We start from the raw sequence: 20,946 nt of genomic DNA on the forward strand, positions 1-20,946 counted from the left end.
TCACCCTGTTTATTTAACTTATATGCAGAGTACATCATGAGAAACACTGGGCTGGATGAAGCACAAGCTGGAATCAAGATTGCTGGGAGAATTATTAATAACCTCAGATATACAGATGACACCACCCTTATTAGTTCAGTTGTATCGCTCAGTCATGTCTAACTCTTTGTGACCCCATGAACTGCAGCACTCCAGGCTTCCCTTTCCATCACCAACTCCCAGAGTTTACCCAAACTCAAGTCGGTGATGCCATCCAACCATCTCATCCTCTGTCGTCCCCTTCTCCTCACAACTTCAATCTTTCCCAGCATCAGGGTCTTTTCAAATGAGTCAGCTCTTCACATCAGGTGGCCATAGTATTGGAGTTTCAGCTTCAGCATCAGTCCTTCCAATGAACACCCAGGACTGATCTCCTTTAGGATGGACTGGTTGGATCTCTTTGCAGTCCAAGGGACTCTCAAGAGTCTTCTACAACACTACAGTTCAAAAGCATCAATTCTTCAGCACTCAGCTTTCTTTATGGTCCAGCTTTTACATCCATACATGACCACTGGAAAAACCATAGCCTTGACTAGACCTTTGTTGACAAAGTAATGTCTCTGCTTTTTAATATGTTGTCTAGGTTGGCCATAACTTTCCATCCAAGGAGCAAGAGTTTTTTAATTTCATGGCTGCAGTCACCATCTGCAGTGATTTTGGAGTCCTAATAAATAAAGTCAGCCACTATTTCGACTGTTTCCCCATCTACTTGCCATGAAGTGATGGGATCAGATGCCATGATCTTAGTTTTCTGAATGTTGAGCTTTAAGCCAACATTTTCACTCTCCTCTTTCACTTTCATCAAGAGGTTCTTTAGTTCTTCTTCACTTTCTGCCATAAGGGTGGTGTCATCTGCATATCTGAGGTTATTGATAATTCTCCTGGCAATCTTGATTCCAGCTTGTGCTTCTTCCAGCCTAGCATTTCTCATGATGTACTCTGCACACAAGTTAAATAAGCAAGATGACAATATACAGCCTTGACGTACTCCTTTTCCTATTTGGAACCAGTCTGTTGTTCCATGTCCAGTTCTAACTGTTGCTTCCTGACCTGCATACAGGTTTCTCAAGAGGCAGGTCAGGTGGTCTGGTATTCCCATCTCTTTCAGAATTTTCCACAGTTTGTTGTGATCCACATAGTCAAAGGCTTTGGCATAGTCATAAAGCAGAAATAGATGTTTTTCTGGCACTCTCTTGCCTTTTCAATGATCCAGCAAATGTTGGCTATTTGATATCCGGTTCCTCTGTCTTTTCTAAAACCAGCTTGAAAATCTAGAAGTTCATGGTTCGTGTATTGCTGAAGCCTGGCTTGGAGAATTTTGAGCATTACTAGTGTGTGAGATGAGTGCAATTGTGCGGTAGTTTGAGCTTTCTTTGGCATTGCCCTTCTTTGGGATTGGAATGAAAACTGACCTTTTCCAGTCCTGTGGCCACTGCTGAGTTTTCCAAATTTGCTGACATACAGAGTGCAGCACTTTCACAGCATCATCTTTTAGGATTTGAAAGAGCTCAACTGGAATTCCATCACCTCCACTAGCTTTGTTCGTAGTGATGCTTTCTAAGGCCCACTTGGCTTCACATTCCAGAATGTCTGGGTCTAGGTGAGTGATCACAGTGTTATGATTATCTGGGTCATAAAGATCTTTTTTGTACAGTTCTTCTGTGTATTCTTGCCACCTCTTCTTAATATCTTCTCCTGTTAGGTCCATACCATTTCTGTCCTTTATTGAGCTCATCTTTGCATGAAGTGTTCCCTTGGTATATCTGATTTTCTTGAAGATATCTCTAGTCTTTCCCACTCTGTTGTTTTCCTCTATTTCTTTGTAGTGATCACTGAGGAAGGCTTTGTTATCTCTCCTTGCTATTCTTTGGAACTCTGCATTCAAATGGGTATATCTTTCCATTTCTCCTTTGCTTTTCGCTTCACTTCTTTTCAGCTATTTGTAAGGCCTCCCCAGACAGCCATTTTGCTTTTTTGCATTTCTTTTTCTTGGGGATGGTCTTGCTCCCTGTCTCCTGTACAATGTCATGAACCTCCATCCATAGTTCATCAGGCACTCTATCTATCAGATCTAGTCCTTTGAATCTATTTCTCACTTCCACTGTATAGTCATAAGGGATTTGATTTAGGTCATACCTGAATGGTCTAGTGGTTTCCCCCAGTTTCTTCAATTTAAGTCTGAATAGGCAATAAGGAGTTCATGATCTGAGCCACAGTCAGCTCCCGGTCTTGTTTTTGCTGACTGTATAGAGCTTCTCTATCTTTGACTGCAAAGAATGTAATCAGTCTGATTTCTGTATTGACCATCTGATGATGTTCATATGTAGAGTCTTCTCTTGTGTTGTTGGAAGAGGGTGTTGCTCTGACCAGTGTGTTCTCTTGGCAAAACTCTATTAGTCTTTGCCCTGCTTCATTCTGTACTCCAAGGCCAAATGTGCCTGTTACTCCAGGTGTTTCTTGACTTCCTACTTTTGCATTCCAGTCCCCTATAATGAAAAGGACATCTTTTTTGGGTGTTAGTTCTAGAAGGTCTTGTAGGTCTTCATAGAACCATTCAACTTCAGCTTCTTCACCGTTACTGGTTGGGGCATAGACTTGGATTACTGTGATATTGAATGGTTTGTCTTGGAAATGAACAGAGATCATTCTGTCATTTTTGAGATTGCATCCAAGTACTGCATTTTGGATTCTTGTTGACTATGATGGGTACCTAATTTCTTCTAAGTGATTCCTGCCCATAGTGGTAGATATAATGGTCATCTGAGTTAAATTCACCCATTCCAGTCCATCTTAGTTCACTGATTCCTAGAATGTCGACGTTCAGTCTTGCCATCTCCTGTTTGACTACCTCCAATTTGCCTTGATTCATGGACCTGACATTCCAGGTTCCTATGCATCATTGCTCTTTACAGCATCGGACCTTGCTTCTATCACCAGTCACATCCACAACTGTATGTTCTTTTTGCTTTTGTTCCCTCCTGTCATTCTTTCTGGAGCTATTTCTCCACTGATCTCCAGTAGCATATTGGGCACCTACTGACCTGGGGAGTTCATCTTTCAGTGTCCTATTTTTTGCCTTTTCATACTGTTCATGGGGTTCTCAAGGCAAGAATACTGAAGTGGTTTGCCATTGCCTACTTCAGTGGACCACATTCTGTCAGACCTCTCCACCATGATCCCTCTGTCTTGGGTGGCTCCACATGGCATGGCTTAGTTTCATTGAGTTAGACAAACTGTGGTCTGTGTGATTAGGTTGGCTAGTTATACCACCTTTATGGCAGAAAGCAAAGAAGAACTAAAGAGCCTATTGATGAAAGTGAAAAAGGAAAGTGAAATGTTGGCTTAAAACTCAACATTCAGAACACTACGATCATGTCATCCAGTCCCATCACTTCATGGCAAAAAGATGGGGCAACAATGGAAACAGTGACAGACTTCATTTTTGAGGGCTCCAAAATCACTGCAGATGGTGATTGCAGCCATGAAATGAAAAGACGCTTGTTCATTGGAAGGAAAGTTATGACCAACCTAGACAGCATATTAATAAGCAGAGATGTTACTTTGCCAACAAAGGTCCATCTAGTCAAAGATATGGTTTTTCCAGTAATCGTGTATGGATGTGAGAGCTGGACTATAAAGAAAGCTGAGCACAGAAGAATTGATGCTTTTGAACTGTGGTGTCGGAGAAGACTCTTGAGAGTCTCTTGGGTTGCAAGGAGATCTAACCAGTCCATCCTAAAGGAAATCAGTCCTGAGTATTCACTGGAAGGACTGATGCTGAAGCTGAAACTCCAGTTCTTTGCTCAGCTGATGGGAAGAACTGACTCATTCGAAAAGATCCTGATCCTCGGAAAGGTTGAAGGCGAGAGGAGAGGGGGATGACAGAAGATGAGATAGATGGATGGCATCACCGACTGGATGGACATGAGTTTGATTAAACTCTGGAGTTGGTGATGGACCGGGAGGCCTGGCATGCTGCGGTCCATTTGGTTGCAGAGTCAGACATGACTGAGCGAGTAGACTGAACTGAATGCAGGAGATCTTGGTTCAGTCCCTGCATCGGGAAGATCCTCTAGAGAAGAGAATGGCTAACCACTTTAGTATTCTTGCCTGGAGAATTCTGTGGACAGAGAAGTTTGGTGGGCTACAGTCCGTGGATTTGCAAAGAGCCGGCAGGACTGAGAGACGAACACTTTCACCTTCATACAGTAATACATACTTATATCGACAGCTAGATTCAGGCTCTCTGAGGGCTAGAGTGCTTCTTTACGTGTCACATCTGCTTCATTTCCTATCAGGTACTTTGTAATGTATTGTAATTTCTTGATTAATTCAAGCTAATTTGGAATGGCAGGAAAAAACGAGTAGCACATCCACCTCAAAAGAGTATCTATATGATTATGGTTTAATGTAATCAGGAGTTTTGAATTTTAGAGGAATATGATCAAAGTTTGTAACTCTAAAATGAGATATCAAAGGTTTCTTCAAATTACTATCTGAAATTTAGGTGACTTTTCTAGATTTTTTGAGAGTAGAAGAAATCCAGAAAAGCCCAACAGTCTGGCAGCTGTAGCTTGTTACCCAGCTACATAAGTGAATTACTATTTTGAATACTGCTTGTGTAATGGTGAAATAAAGAGGTATCTAGGAGTAAATTAACTGGCTTCAAGCTATGTGCTGCATCCCCAAATTTGTTAAATTTGCCAAATTTGGCAGCTGTTATACTGCTACAGGAGCAATGAGTGGATATTGTACTAAGTAGTTTCTTTTAGAATTATTAAGATATGCGTCAGGCATTTTAGGGCTTTCCTCATAGTTCAGTCGGTAAAGAATCTGCCTGCAGTGCAGGAGACCCAGGTTCGATTCCTGGGTCAGGAAGATCCTCTGGAGAAGGAAATGGCAACCCAGTCCAATATTCTTGCTTGGAGAATACCATGGACAGAGGAGTGTGGCAGGCTACAGTCCATGGGGTCACAAGAGTTGGACACAACTTAGCAACTAAATCACAGGCATTTTAACACACTTTGTCAAATTTTCTGTCTTTTTATTTTCAAATGTTTACTGTAAGAGTTTGGAATGAAAATTGTTGAAAATAATTCAGATGACACTGGACCATTGCTGATGAATTTTATTAAATAAACAAATCTTATCTATAATCTTCTAGTTTTTAAGCTGTTCTTTTTATTGTAAAATAAATTATAGATACAGGTAACTATATAAAATAAATATATACTTTAGTGTATTAAGATGGAGAAGGCAATGGCACCCCACTCCAGTACTCTTGCCTGGAAAATCCCATGGACAGAGGAGCCTGGTAGGCTCCAGTCCATGGGGTCGCCAAGAGTTGGGCACGACTGAGCAACTTCACTTTCACTTTTCACTTTCATCCATTGGAGAAGGAAATGGCAACCCACTCCAGTGTTCTTGCCTGGAGAATCCCAGGGACAGAGGAGCCTGGTGGGCTGCCGTCTATGGGGTCGCACAGAGTCGGACACGACTGAAGCGACTTAGCTGCAGCAGCAGCAGTGCATTAAGATGATATATACTTTTTTGTTGAAGTATATTTGATTTATAGTTTTAGTTTTAGGTCTGCAACATAGTGATTCAATATTTTTATACAGTATACTCCACTTAAAATTATTATAAAATAACGTATTTGTCTGTGCTATACAATATTTCATTGTTGTTCATGTATTTAATAGTTAGTGGCTTGTATCTCTTAATCTGCCATCCCTGTCTTGCTTCTTTCCCCTTTAGTTTGTTCTCTTCATCCGTGAGTCTGTTTCTGTTCTGTTATATTCATTCATTTGTTTTATTTTTTAGATTCCATGTATATCCAGTGTTTGTCTTATTTCACTAAGTGTTAAATAGGCCCATCTATGATGTTGCAAGTGGCAGAATTTCTTTTTTATGGCTGAGTAATATTCCGTATCTTCTTTATACATTCATCTGTTGATAAACCCTTAGCTTGCTTCCATATCTTTGCAATTATAAATAATGCTGGTGCATATATCTTTTCAAATTAGTCTGTTTTTTTTTTTTTTCTTTTTGATATATACCCAGGTCTAGAATTGCTGGGTCATGTGGTACTGCTATGTTTAGTTTTTCGAGGACCCTGCATACTGTTTTCCATAGTTGACTGCACCAGTTTACATTCTCACTAGCAGTGTGCTAGGGTTCCCTTTTTCCCGCATCCTTGCCAGTGTTTTACTATTTGTAGAATTTTGGTGATGGCCATTCTAACAGATGTGAGGTGTTAACTCATTGTAGTTTTGATTTGCATTTGTCTGATTTTTTTTTTTTTTTTGGTAAGAAAACATTTCTGAAGCCTTTATTTACAAAAGCTTTAAAAACAAATAATCCCTCTGTTTTGCAAATGTTTTGTTTAAAAAGGACTACCCAGTTACAGCATTGAAATATCATGAATAAAGAATGTCCAAGGGAAACAAACCAATGTGGCTAACATTTGGAGATTTGCTAATATTCACGATTAAAGTGCAGATGACACACATCATAACTTGTAGTCTGTCATTTCAGGGCAGTTAATGATTACCAAAATGCCTTCCTACACGTGCTGTGGTCTAGGCATATATTCTGCATGGCTAAATGTTTCACAGTCTCTTTTGTCAATATATATAAAATAGATTGCAAAGATACACAAAAAATAAATAAGCATTACACTCCTCAGGTAGTTTTATTAGTTATACTGTATATTGCTAATAAATATATATTTTTTGTATTATGTTGTTTAGCACCAAATTTCTCCATTATTTATCTTTGTAGCAATTATGAAAGCTCAATTTTTTTGTCTTCTAATTTAATTTGGTACAAAATATACATAAGGACTTGGCACTCTTTGGATTTGAATGAAATTGATTTGTGGAATCAAGAAATCAAGAGCATCATAAGTATGGCTATAAAATATTTTAAAATAAGGGTAAACAGTGATGAAATAAAAAGAGGCAGATAAGGGAAATGTGCTATCATAAAATAACTGTAGCTTCAACATCTTGGTAACCAGTTTCCTGGCAGACATTAAACATCCAATCACAAAGGATTTTTCCTGAAGGGTGTAAAGCTGGTTGAGCATTAGTGATGTTGAGCATCTTTTTGTATGCATGTTGCTGCTGCTAAGTCACTTCAGTCGTGTCCGACTCTGTGCGCAATACACGGAAGTTTGTCAACTATCCCAGAAGCACCTGCATGTGCCCTGACTCAGTCATAGCTCCATCCTTTCTTTTAAGTAACTCTTTACCTCTGAGTTGATCTTCCCTTGTGGCTCAGCTGGTAAAGAATCCACCTGCAGTGCGGGAGACCTAGGTTGGGAAGATCCCCTGGAGAAGGGAAAGGCACTGGGTGATATGTCCAAGTTTACATAGCTTAATAGTGCTGGAAGTAAAATCTGTATTGTCATCTACTGCTCAACATGGGCTCTTAACCACTGGGTTTATGACCTCAGTTTTATGCAGCTATTTTCACTGTCGATTTGGCTTTGACCAAATGGACAGCTGACCCACTCACTATTCCTGTTCCTAATTGGAAGAAATATGAGAAAGGAGAATGGGCCTTAAGAAGGGGCTTTTTTGTTTTAAAAACATTTTAATTAACTTATTTTTAATTGAAGGGTAATTGGTTCACAAATACTGTGTTGGTTTTTGCCGTATTTCAGCATGAATCAACCATAGGTATGCATATGTCCCCTGCCTCTTGAACCTACCTCCCACCCCATCCCAGCCATTAGCGGGTCCCAGGGCCTGGGCTTGAGCTGTCTGCGTCGTGCAGCAGATCCCCACTGGCTGGCTGTTTCACACACGGTAGTGTGTGCGATTCCATGCTGCTGTCTCGGCGCATCCCCCACTCCTCACACCATGCCCACCACTCTGTTCTCTGTCTGCATCTCTGTTCCTGCCCTGCAGATAGATTCATCACTGCCGTTTCTCTAGATTCCATATATATGCTTTACTAGATGATACTTGTTTTTCTCTTTCTGACTTACATCACTCTAACAGGCTCTAGGTTCATCTACCTCATTAGAGCTCTCTCAAATGCATTCTAAATACGGGTGAGTAATATTCCATTGCACGTATGTACCACAGCTTCTGTATGCATCCATCTGTTGATGGGCATCTAGGTTGCTTCCATATCCCAGCTATTGTAATAGTGCTGCAGCGAACATTGAGGTACGTGTGTCTTGTTTGTTTATGGTTTTCTCAGGGTGTATGCCCAGTAGTGGGATTGCTGGGTCATATGGTGATTTTATTCCTAGTTTTTTAAGGACCCTCCATACTGTTCTTCATAGTGGCTGTATCAATTTGCATTCCCACCAACAGTGCAAGAGGGTTCTTTTTGCTCCACACCCTCTCCAGCATTTGTTTGTAGATTTTTTTTGACGATGGCTGTCCTTACTGATGTGAGGTGATATCTCATTGTAGTTTTGATTTGCATTTCTCTGATAATGAATGATGTTGAGCATCTTTTCATGTGTTTATTAACCATCTGTACGTCTTCTTTGGAGAAACGTCTGTTTAGGTCTTTTGCCCACATTTTGTTTGGGTTGCTTGTTTTTCTGGTATTGATTTGCATGAGCTGCTTGTATATTTTGGAGATAAATCCTTTGTCAGTTGTTTCATTTGCTCTTATTTTCTCCCATTCTGAGAGTTGTCTTTTCACCTTGTTTATAGTTTCCTTTACTGTCCTTTTAAGTTTAATTAGGTCCCACTTGTTTATTTTTGTTTTTATTTCCATTACTCCAGAAGGTGGGCCATAGATGATGTTGCTGTGATTTATGTCATAGAGTATTCTGCTATATTTTCCTCTAAGCGTTTTATAGTTTCTGGTCTTACATTTAAGTCTGTTATCCATTTTGAGTTTATCTTTGTGTATGGTGTTAGGAAGTGTTCTGATTTCCTTCTTTTACATGTAGCTGTCCAGTTTTCCCAGCACCACTATTGAAGAGCATACCATTTCTCCATTGTATAGTCTTGCCTCTCTGTCAAAGATAAGGTGTCCATAGGGTGTGGGTTTATCTCTGGGCTTTCTGTCTTGTTCCATTGGTCTATATTTCTGTTTTTGTGCCAGTATTGTGCTGTCTTGATGACTGTAACTTTGTAGTATTGTCTGAAGTGAGGAAGCTTGATTCTTCCAGCTCCATTCTTCTTTCTCAAGATTGCTTTGGCTATTCAGGATCATTTGTGTTTCCATACGAATTGTGAAATTTTTTGTTCTAGTTCTGTGAAAAATGCCATTGGTAATTTGATAGGGATCTCATTGAATGTGTAGGTTGCATTTGGTAGTATAGTCATTTTCACAATATTCTTCCAACCTGGGAACATGGAATATCTCTCCATCTGTTTATGTTGTCTTTGATTTATTTCATCAGTGTCTTACAATTTTTGGTATACAGTTCTTTTGTGTCCTTAGGTAGGTTTATTCCTAGATATTTTATTCTTTTTGTTGCAGTGGTAAATGGGGTTGTTTCCTTACTTTCTCTTTCTGATTTTTTGTTGTTAGTGTATAAGAATGCAAGTTCTTATTTCTGTGTATTGATTTTGTATCCTGCAACTTTGCTAAATTCATTGATTTGCTCTAGTAATCTTTGATAGAATCCTTAGGGTTTTCCATGTATAGTATCACGTCATCTGCAAATGAGTTTTACTTCTTTTTTCCAATCTGGATTCCTTTTATTTCTTTTTTTTCTCTGATTGTTGTAGTTAGGACTTATGAAACTACAATAATAGTAGTTTATTATGTTGAATAATAGTGGAGAGAGTGGGTACCCTTGTCTTGTTCCTGATCTTAGAGGGAATGCTTTCAGTTTTTCACCATTGAGAATGTTTGCTGTGGGTTTCATATATGGCCTTTATTATGTTGAGGTAGGTTCCTTCTGTGCCCATCTTTTGAAGAGCTTTTATCATAAATGGATGCTGAATTTTGTCGACAGCTTTTCTACATCTATTGAAATGACCATATGGCTTTTATCTTTCAGTTGTTAATATGGTGTATCATATTGATTGATTTGCATGTATTGAAGAATCTTTGCATACCTGAGATAAACCCAACTTGATCTTTTTAGTGTTGTTGAATTGTTTGCTAAGGATTTCTGTGTCTATTTTCATCAGTGATACTGGCCTATAATTTTCTTTTTTTGTGAAGTCTTTATCTGGTTTTGGTATCGGGGTGATGGTGACCATGTAGAATGAGATTGAAAATGTTTTTTCCTCTGACATTTTTTGGAAGAGTTTGAGAAAGATAGGCATTAGCTGTTTTCTGAATGTTCGGTGAAATTCACCTGTGAAGCCAGCTGGTGCTGACCTTTTGCATTCTGAGAGATTGTTTAACTCACAATTTCAGTGTCGGTGCTTGTGAGGCTTCTTCATAGCTACTGTTTCTTCCTGGTTCCGTCTTGGCAGGAGGAATTTTTCTAAGAATATGTCCGTTTCTTCCAGGTTGTTCATTTTATTGGCATGTAGTTGCTCGTAATAGTTTCTTATGATCCTTTGTATTTCTGCACTGTCTGTTATAGCCTCTCCTGTTTCATTTCTAATTTTGTTGATTTGATTCTTCTCTTTTTCTTGTTTCTTGATGAGTCTGGTAATGATTTGTCAATTTTGTTTATCTTCTCAAAGAACCAGCTTTTAGTTTTATTAATCTTTACTATTGTTTCTTTCATTTCTTTTTCATTTATTTCTGCTCTGATATTTATGATGTCTTTCCTTCTGCTAACTTTGGGGTTTAAAAATACGGAATACTTCACAAGTTTGCGTGCCATCCTTGCACTGGGGCCATGCTAATCTTCTCTGTATTGTTCCAATTCTAGTACACGTGTTGCTGAAGTGAGCACAGAAGGGCTTTTATATTGAGGAGATAGTTGTAATGTGTTGTGTTACTGTCACTTGTGACCTTTTTGTTTTTCTTGGTGCTTCAGGATTTTTATTATGTTGGAGGTCGGTCTAGTGGAATGAACATAAACCTTGGCTCAGACATATCTGAATTTCAAACATGTTACTAAATCTTACTGACTGTAAATATTCAGGCAAATGACCTTAGTCCAAGGCTGTTTCCTATTTTATAAGATGGGAATAGTGATGTCAGGATTGTAGAGTAAATGAATGTGTTGTACATAGCATAGTATTAGCTCCTAGTAGACACTCTGGGGGAAAAGGCAATGGCACCCCACTCCAGTACTCTTGCCTGGAAAATCCCATGGACGGAGGAGCCTGGTAGGCTGCGGTCCATGGGGTTGCTAAGAATCGGGTACAACTGAGCGACTTCACTTTCACTTTTGTGCATTGGAGAAGGAAATGGCAACCCACTCCAGTATTCTTGCCTGGAGAATCCCAGGGACAGAGGAGCCTAGTGGGCTGCCGTCTGTGGGGTCGAACAAAGTAGGACACGACTGAAGTGACTTAGCAGCAGCAGCAGCAGCAGCAGCAAACACTCTGGGAATGTTTGCTGATGACACGAATGTAGTGGAAGTATCTTTACTAATTTGAATATTTAAAAAAAATAACAAAACAGGCTTCTTAAGAAACCTGTAAGATTCCCTACTAATATTTTATTTTTTATATCTGGAGTAATTGAATTGCTATAGTAGAAGAACAAAGACATATTTTATGGCTTTCAATTAATTATTACTATTCTTTTGACTTAACCCTCTACTTTTGTCTAGGGGAAAGGAATAACTTCAGTATGAAGGATTCCTATCCAGGAACTTGGAAGTTCTAAGAAACATTCCTTCAAATAAATCTGAAAATCAGTAGTTCTGGAGAGCAGTGATAACCATTGTTATTGACTTCCCAGTTATTTGAATGGCTGAGTTTAGTGGTAAAATCCTTATTCCGTCGTCATTGTGATAAGGAATTCGAGTTGTGACTAAGCCACAAGGCTGCCTCTTAGTTTTAGATTGAGTGTACAACACAGCATTGTCTGTACTGAAATTGAGGGTGTTTGGAAGTTTGAGAATGTTGTACAACTGCTGCCTTGTTAGGTTTGCCCAGAAATGCTGTTCTATAACCTGAAAAATTTTAAAAATTTCTTGTCTGAAAAATTACAGGTCATTACGTAAGGCTCTAGTTTACTGATTTAATCATTATTACAGTGTTGCTTTATTTTCATGTACACAGAAAAGGTCTTTGTAAGAAAATCATACTTCTTATTATTTAAAAAATAATAGCTTAATCATTACTAAAAAAGGAAGAATGGTTTTGAGTGAATTATATTTGTTTCTTCTTGAATTTATGATTGGGCTGCTTCTTGTAATTAAGGTGGTGTACCTGGTAAAGAATCCACTGCAATGCGGGAGACCTGGATTCGACCCCTGGGTTGGGAAGATCCCCTGGAGAAAGGAAAAGCTACCCACTCTGGTATTCTGGCCTGGAGAATTCCATGGGCTGTATAGTCCATGGGGTTGCAAAGAGTTGTACAAAACTGAGTGCTTTCACTTTCACTGTTGTTTCTTTGTTTCTTGGTATCAGTAGTGGTGATGGTTTTTGCTTTTTTTTTTGCCTTTTCAGTCACTATAGACATTGGTGAAGAGAAGGCAATGGCACCCCACTCCAGTACTCTTGCCTGGAAAATCCCATGGACAGAGGAGCCTGGTGGGCTGCAGTCCATGGGGTCGCTAGGAGTCCGACACGACTGAGCAACTTCACTTTCACTTTTCACTCTCACGCATCGGAGAAGGAAATGGCAACCCACTCCAGTATTCTTGCCTGGAGAATCCCAGGGACAGGGGAGCCTGGTGGGCTGCCATCTATGGGGTCGCACAGAGTCGGACACAACTGAAGTGACTTAGCAGCAGCAGCATAGACATTGGTGAGCAGTGATACAAACAGGCTAGAATGAAGTTTATTTTACCTGGTTTCAACTATAATTATGTAACTTTTAGAAGTTTATTTATTTTTAATCCATGTGTCTTACAAAGGTCTAGCTAGAGCAGATGTTTGCCTCATTTTTTATAAACAGTATCTTTTTCACTCTGTTGTTTAGATGCATGGTTTATGTCTTTGGTCAGCATTGTATCGCCAGTGCCTGGCACATGTTAGAGTTTAAGTCTTGTGTTTTTTCAGTTCAAATACACATTTTGTGAAGACACCTTGTGTGCAGTGCAGTCAGGCAGTATCTTCCCCCACTGTGTCCACTTAGCCTTCCTGCCAGGAATTTGAAGAAGAAGATGGAGTGATTGTTTCTGAGAGTCTACCTGTGAGTAGTGTTTCTCTGGCAAATTTATCTAAAGGAGGTCATTGTTTTGCCTGAGAGCAAGAAAAGAAATCCAGGCAAGAGTTACCTGGGTTCTAATTGCATAGATACTGACTGGAACTTTCCAGGGACCCAGGCATGAGGAGATCAAGCAACAGCAGATGAGAGCAGGATCCCTAAATTTATAAAAAGCAAATAACAAGATGACATTCTTTACCACGTGTGGTTTACTACAGTTGCCGTGCTAAAAATATGCTCTCTAAGATGGGAACCCTGTTTAAAAAATAGACTCACTAGTTTTCTATAGACAATCCATTTTCTATATTATAGTGGTATGCTTTTTCTGAAGTTTAAAACCTTGTAAAAATGATAGTGAGGCAGAGTAGAGGCCAAAGTTAAAAGATTTGAGTTGGTGCTTGCTCACTGTGATGGTGTTGAGGCTTTTCTTAAAGATGCTGAGTTATTTCTGAAATTAGCAGATTCTGGCTTTCTTTGATCCTGTGATCACTGTCTCTGTAGGTGGTGGCTTCAGATGTTTCTTCTAGTGTGGTTGCTTATGTGGCCACATCGTATTCTTCATCCAAATTCTCTCTACTTGCCACAGGATGTTTCAGGATTTGTTGCTATCTTATCAACTATGGGCCCAGAGCAAAGACCTAAGCCTTCTTCATCCTCTAACAGTCTGATATTGGGAGTCAAGGAAGGCAGAAAGGTTTTTGCATTGTCTTCAGTTAATTGTACATTTTAAATTGAGGTGCTTTATCTAAAGTGAAATGTACAGATGAATTTTGACGAATGTGTATACTTATGTATATGTAACCATAACCAATACCTCTTTTGACATAGAATATTTCTATCACTCCCCATATTTCCCTCATGCTCATTCCATTCAGTCCCCACTTAGGCAGCTACTGTTGTGATTATTATCACTGTAGATTAGTTCTGTGTATTTGTAAATGTCATATAAGTAGAAGTACATAGTGTTGCTTTTTCTGTTTGACTTCTTATGTTCAACATAGTGTGTTTGTCATCCGTGTTGTTGCATGTATCAGAGTGCGTTCTTTTTTGTCTCTGTGTACTATTCCATTGTACAGATACAATTCAGTATATCCATTCTTCTGCTGGTGAATATTGGAGTTGTCTTCAGCTTTGGCTGTTCTGAATAAAGCTGCTATAATACAAGCATTCTTGTACCGACCTTTCTGGTAGACATCTGTCTTGGTTAGGTAGCTAGGAGTGTATGTGCTAGCCCAAAGAGTGTGTGTTTTCATAAGAAACCACCAAGGGGTTTTCTCCGGCGGTGAGACCGTTTTATAAGCCCAGGAGCCAAGTACAAGAGTTTCAGTTGTTTCCTGTTTCCCCAACATTTGGTGGTGTTTGGTTGCTTTTAATTTTAGTAATTCTTGTGAATGAGAAGTTGTTTTTGCATGTGATTTAATTTGCATTTCCTTGATGGCTGATGTTATTGAGTACATTTTCATATGTTTATCAACTGTCTAATAGTCAACTATTAGAGGGTAAATAGTCAACTATTTGTGTTTTACCCATTTTTTCCACTTTTAAAATATTTGAATGGTGAACAGCTGAATTACAATATTGACTGAATTCTGTGATCATTTACCTTTCTAACCCAGATTTCAGCTTTCATATCCAAACCTGACACCCTTCTTGCTCCAAGCAGTGATGATAACCACTCTACCTAAAAGACTTGTGAAAGTGAAGTGCAGGTCACTCAGTCGTGTCCAGTTCTTTGCAACCCCATGGACTATACTGTCCATGAAGTTCTCCAGGCCAGAATAGTGGAGTGGGTAGCCATTCCCTTCTCCAGGAGTTCTTCCCAACCCAGAGATTGAACCCAGGTTCCTCGTATCATAGATGGATTCTTTACCAACTGAGCCACAAGGGAAGCACCGAAAGACTTGTAGGAGATATTCTGCACAGTCGTCGAGTTTTTTCAGTAGACTTCAGTCTTAAACTATCACAAAGAAATAGAAATATCTACTAACAACTTTAGATGGACACTTATAGTTTTATGTTTTAAAAATCTGTAATCACCAAGCTTTTTAGTTTATAGGCTGTGAGAAAAATTATTGAATATAAAGGCAGACCAGTGTGTATTGAAGCTGGATGGAAGTGAGACCAGATTAGGTGTGTCTTGTGTACTGTGCTTAGGAGTTTAGGTTTATCCTACAGAGCAGTAGTTTTCAGAAGTTCTGCAGTCACCCGAGGGTTGCTGATTCTCTCTGTGCACGCTGTTTCTCTTCTCCCCTGCTCTCTCTTCACCTGTTCAATGCTTTTCTCTCATTTGAACAAAGGGTTCGGCATGTAAAAAGTTTAGCAACTGCTGCTGAGTTGTTGACATTTCCTGTTCTGGCAGCAGTATAGAGGGTAGATGAGAGGGGCGGGAGACAATGACAGGGAGATTACTAGGGACGCTATTCAAATCGTTTGGGCAAGAAGCAGATAGCATGTGCTTATTAAGCAGTACTAGAAAGGTGGGATCCAGTGTAAGGCTATTTAAGAGGTGGACTCACGTAGACTTAGGGATGAAGTAAGTGGGTGACAGAGATGTGGGGACAGGCAAGGGTAGTTTGTAACAGATGATGGGAAGCAAGATAATATCCAGATTTCTCCTTTCCCCCCTTATTTAACATTCAGAAAAGTTCCAGGTACAGTACTAAGAATTTATTTTGCCCCAGAACCGTTTGATAAGTCGTCAAAATGATGTTGTCACCCTCAGACACTTGAGTATGTATTTCTTATAAACAGCGACATTCTTTTGAATAACCACAATATAGCCATTAAAATCAGGATGTTGGTATATTAGATTGTCTGTTCTTTAGGCCCCATTTGAGTTTCACCAGTTGTTCAAACAGTATCTCGTATAAGGACAAGAGTCCATTCAATATCATGTGTTGCATTTATGATCATGTATCCAGAATAGTCCCTGATCTGTTTTTTTTTCCCCCCATCCCTTTAACTCCTGAAGATTGCAGGCCATTTTGAACTAGGACCCTTAATTTGAGTTTGTTTCCTGTTTCCTCATTTGTGGACTCAGTTCATGGATTTGTTGACAGGAATATCCCAGGAGTGATGCTGTGTTGCTCTCATTGCTTCCTATTAAGTAAGCGTAATTTCAGTTTGTCCTAACACTAATATTCACTTCCAGCCTTCCTCAGTATTCTTACACTGGGGAAACACTTTAAATTTATTCTATCAATGACTCGCGGTAGCTTAACAGTTAAGAGGTAGATACAGTGATTCATTGATAATTGTCAGTGCTCTTTTGAGTATAGGATGCTTTTTCCCCCCTGTGAACATGTTTATATTTGGCAAATTTATTAACCTCTTCTTTTTGTGTAGTTTCTTCCTTCCTACCAAGGATGTCAGCTCCAATTCAAGTTAATTGAGCAGACAGAGGAAATTCGTTTTTTCTTTTTTTTAAACTTTATTAACCTTGTCCAAATAGGCCTTATCACAGATTTTTGCTACTGTACAAGTAAGAGCATTCCTCCTTTCTGCCCCAGTATTCAGGACTAAACATTTTAGCCAACTTTTCTTGGGAAAAATACAACACCCTGGTAATTAAGCTTCCCTTACTTTATCTATTTTAGGGAATTCCCCTGTGGTCCAGTGGTTAGGACTTGTTGCTTTCACTGTTGAGGGCCTGGGTTCAATCCCTGGTCAGAGAACGAAGATCCCACAAGCCACACAGTGTGGCCAAAAAAAGAAAAGAGAGGTTAATCTCTTATCATTCCATGAATTTTGAGAACTCATAAGAAATGTAATACATTTCATGTAACTAGCTTAAACCAAAATGGGACTTAATTTTTCTTCATGTAGACTCAGCAGATTTAATTTAAATAAAGGTTGTAAATTAATTTTAACAACATGAAAATTTATTGACAGTGTTGAATAGTAAAGCAACCAAAACCATAAGCCAAAGTAATATGAATGAAAATATTGTCTAGACACAATTTTATATAATACTTTGAAAAAGCATTTGCTTATTCAGTGACATGGTCAAGTTCAAATATAGGCCAAACAGTTAGAAAATTACTTCTTTTATTTCAAATATAGGCCAAACAGTTAGAAAATTACTTCTTTTATAGGCTCATATATGCTGAAAGTATTGTTTTTGAATCTTAAAAATTATATTTACCTCTTTTGCTTGGTTTTTGCTTTAGAAATACCATTCAGGGTCAAACATGAGATAAGCAAGCGCATACAAATTTTTCTTTCAACTGAAATGAGAGCAGTTTTTTAGCTTACTATTTTAAATGTTCACTGAATAAATAAAAGATTGTTCAAATGTATGAGAAGTTGAAACTGCATTATAATGTTCATTGTTTCCTATGAATAGCAGGATATTCTTTTCTTCGTAGAAATCCAGAACTTTTCCGTGCAGATCAGTAAAACTCATCTTGAATGTATTAGACTGCTGCTGCTTACTCTTTTTTTTTTTTTTTTTCAAGTCAGCTTCTCGCTATCAGATGATTCAGGAAAAGAGAACCTGTTCATTGATACACTTGTTTTGAAAGGGAACGAACCTGAGTTCAGTGTGTTCTGCGGCTTCCCCAGGTGGTTTCTCATGAGACTTGAGACTTGCTGGTATCTTCTTCACTGGAGCTCCAGCAGCAGTGGAAACATTTCAAGTTTCCTTTTTGTAACACAGTGTTTTCCAGAAGGGCATTTTCCTTTTAAATCCAAAAATCTTGTCCCTTGAAGTCAAAACCATTAGAGACTGAAGAGTGTGAAATCTGCAGCCATTCTTCATCTTCACAGTATTACTACAAAACAAACTCTGTTCTTCTGTTGTCTTAAAAGGACCCCTTTCAGCTCACATACCCTGTTGAGAACTTTTCCTTAGCTAAGCCACTGGATTTCTTTACATAGCAGATGATATTCTTTAAATATTCTAGAGTGAAATGGCCTTTGTTTAATGAAGATAACCATTTTGTGGTGTCTTCCAGAACATTTTTATATCATCCTAAGTGTTTTTGACAACAGTACATGAATACCTTCTGTGTCAGGTCAGGTTCCCCAGAGAAACAGATGTGCAGGTAGTCTCATCCAGACAGAGTTAGCTGTTGGGGCATTCCTGCCATGCTCCGTCATTTGTTTTGCTGGGGAAGCCTAGAGGAAGCGTGGCAGGTATTACTGTTAGAGTGGATTCCAGGATGAGGTACCTGGGGGCTATGGAGCAGCTCTGCTCCCATAGCAGATTCTGTTGAAGGGGTATCTGAGCAGTGGCCCCCACACCCTGAATATCCCTGTGGGCTCTAACACCTTTCTGCCTTCTTCTCCACTGTTTGGATCCCTCCTCAGCCTTCTTGGTCAGGCTCTTTCCTCCCACCATCCCCCCCACACACCTGACTCCACTTTATGGCTTTAGAATTGAATTGCTCAGGGGAGAGGATAGTAGAAGGAAGTTGAAGAGGGCAAGCCATTCAGATTTTCTAAATCTGCAACTGACTAGAATACAGTTCCATTCACTGAGAGAAAATAGGAAGAGGATCTAAGAATTCTGAGAGTGCACAGGAATTTGGGTTTTAAAATAATGAATTTGGGGCAACTGTGGGATATCTTGATAAAGCTAGTGGACTCAGTGGAGGAGTTTGGCTGGAGAGTGGAGTTGGTTGTCATTAACTTCTGTGTGATACTTAAAACCCAAGGTTGCAAAGAAATTTCAGAGAAGGAAGGAGCTGGCAGTGAAGAACAAAGGAGCTGCCTGCGGGACAATACCAAGGAAAGGATGATCTCAAGGGAGACTAAGAGGCGTGAGAGTTGTAAAGAGAGGGGAAGTCATTGCCAGTCCTGTAAAAAGCTACAAAAATGGCAAAAGACCCAGTGGGATTTGGCAACCAGTGTGAAATTCAGTTTCAGTTTAGTAAACCCAGATTGCAGATGTAGTGGAGTTGAATGGGGATGAGGAATTAAATGTGGCCAGACAGAAATATGTACTGTAAGTTAAATAACATATAAAAAGTAGATATTGTCATGTGAGCTGAGAAATAGTTATGCATCCTTTCTAGTGAAGATGCATGTGATTGATGAGGCGTGTGAATTTGAAATGTTCAGTTCAGAACCCTAAAACTTAACGAATACTGGCTGCTTATATGAATACTTGTATGATGTGCCCTGTGTTGTTTATCTTGTTAATCTACAGCACTGAGAATCTGTTCAGCCCATTTTGCAGTCCCTAAAACACTTTCACTTTTAAGCTGCACATATGATTTCCCAGTTGGCTGCACTATGTGAGATGTGGAACTAGAAATACTCAACAAATTATGTGGATTTTTTTTTTGTTGTTGTTATTTTATTTATTTATTTTTTTAAATTTATTTTTTTTTAATTTCTTATGTGTTTTTGAAGTAGTAATCTTTTTAGTCACACATTTTTTATAGCATGTGCTGAAAATAGCAAAAAAATTGATAAAGGTAAAAATTATTTTTATGACTTAGAGGATGATAATTTATAAAAAATGTTAAGGTTTTAGATTTATATCCTCTCAATTTCAAGAGTACTGTAAGTGCTTGTTCAGTACAGATCACAACTTTAAATACTGTGTTTTAAATAATTGGTACTTTTTTGTATCTGGCTTGTAGGTCTTCTTTAATGAGGAAAAATTGCTCAGCACATGGCTGGCTTTAACAAGATTTAATAACTATTTACTCAGTAAATGTGTTGAGGACCTACTAAGCCAAGGATTTTTGTAGGTCCTGAAAATACTGGTGAAAAAGGAAAGTCTCTTTCCTTATGTAGCTTAAATTCTAGTGGGAGGAGGCAGATAATATAGGAAGAAATTAATGGATAGATAGATGGGCCCTGTATATAACAGACAATATTCCAGTGTGTTGATACAGTACTGTGGAGAAGAATGAAGCAGGGCAAAGGGGAAGGGGGAATAATGTGATGCAAGGGAGTGAAAAATACTAGCAAAGTAATGCTCAAAATTCTCCAAGCCAGGCTTCAATGATACGTGAACCGTGAACTTCCAGATGTTCAAGCTGGATTTAGAAAAGGCAGAGGAACCAGAGATCAAATTGCCAACATCCATTGGATCTTCAAAAAAGCAAGAGAGTTCCAGAAAACATCTACTTCTGCTTTATTGACTACATCAAAGCCTTTGACTGTGTGGATCACAACAAACTGTGGAAAATTCTGAAAGAGATGGGAATACCAGACCACCTGACCTGCTATTGAGAAACCTGTATGCAGGTCAGGAAGCAACAGTTAGAACTGGACATGGAACAACAGACTGGTTCCAAATAGGAAAAGGAGTACATCAAGGCAGTATATTGTCACCCTGCTTATTTAACTTATATACAGAGTACATCATGAGAAATGCCAGCCTGGATGAAGCACAAGCTGGAATCAAGATTGCCAGGAGAAATATCAATAACCTCAGATATGCACATGACACCATCCTTATGGCAGAAAGTGAAGAAGAGCTAAAGGGCCTCTTGATGAAAGTGAAAGAGGAGAGTGAAAAAGTTTGCTTAAAACTCAACATCAGAAAGCGAAGATCATGGCATCCAGTCCAATCACTTCATGGCAAATAGATGGGAAAACAATGGAATGTGTAAGACACTTTATTGTTTTGGGCTCCAAAATCACTGCAGATGGTGACTGCAGTCATGAAATTAAAGGGCACTTGCTCCTTGGAAAAAAAGCTATGACCAACCTAGACAGAATATTAAAAAGCAA

General features: G+C 39.0%; 1 protein-coding gene and 1 non-coding gene across 12 annotated transcripts in view; one reads left to right on the forward strand and one right to left on the reverse strand.

Annotated features, from left to right (window-relative positions):
- Nucleotides 1–20,946, forward strand: part of FBXW7 (F-box and WD repeat domain containing 7) — a 225,441-nt gene that overhangs the window by 102,167 nt on the left and 102,328 nt on the right. The gene's annotated exons all lie outside the window — the stretch shown is intronic.
- LOC147354962 (U6 spliceosomal RNA) lies at nt 10,773–10,879 on the reverse strand. The gene has a single exon (XR_015144939.1). It is a non-coding gene; the product is annotated as a U6 spliceosomal RNA (small nuclear RNA).

The sequence above is a fragment of the Bos grunniens genome, chromosome 17 (assembly GCF_055505025.1).
Source record: "Bos grunniens cultivar Pamir isolate PY7600 chromosome 17, Bosgru_T2T1.0, whole genome shotgun sequence".
Classification (NCBI taxonomy): domain Eukaryota; kingdom Metazoa; phylum Chordata; class Mammalia; order Artiodactyla; family Bovidae; genus Bos; species Bos grunniens.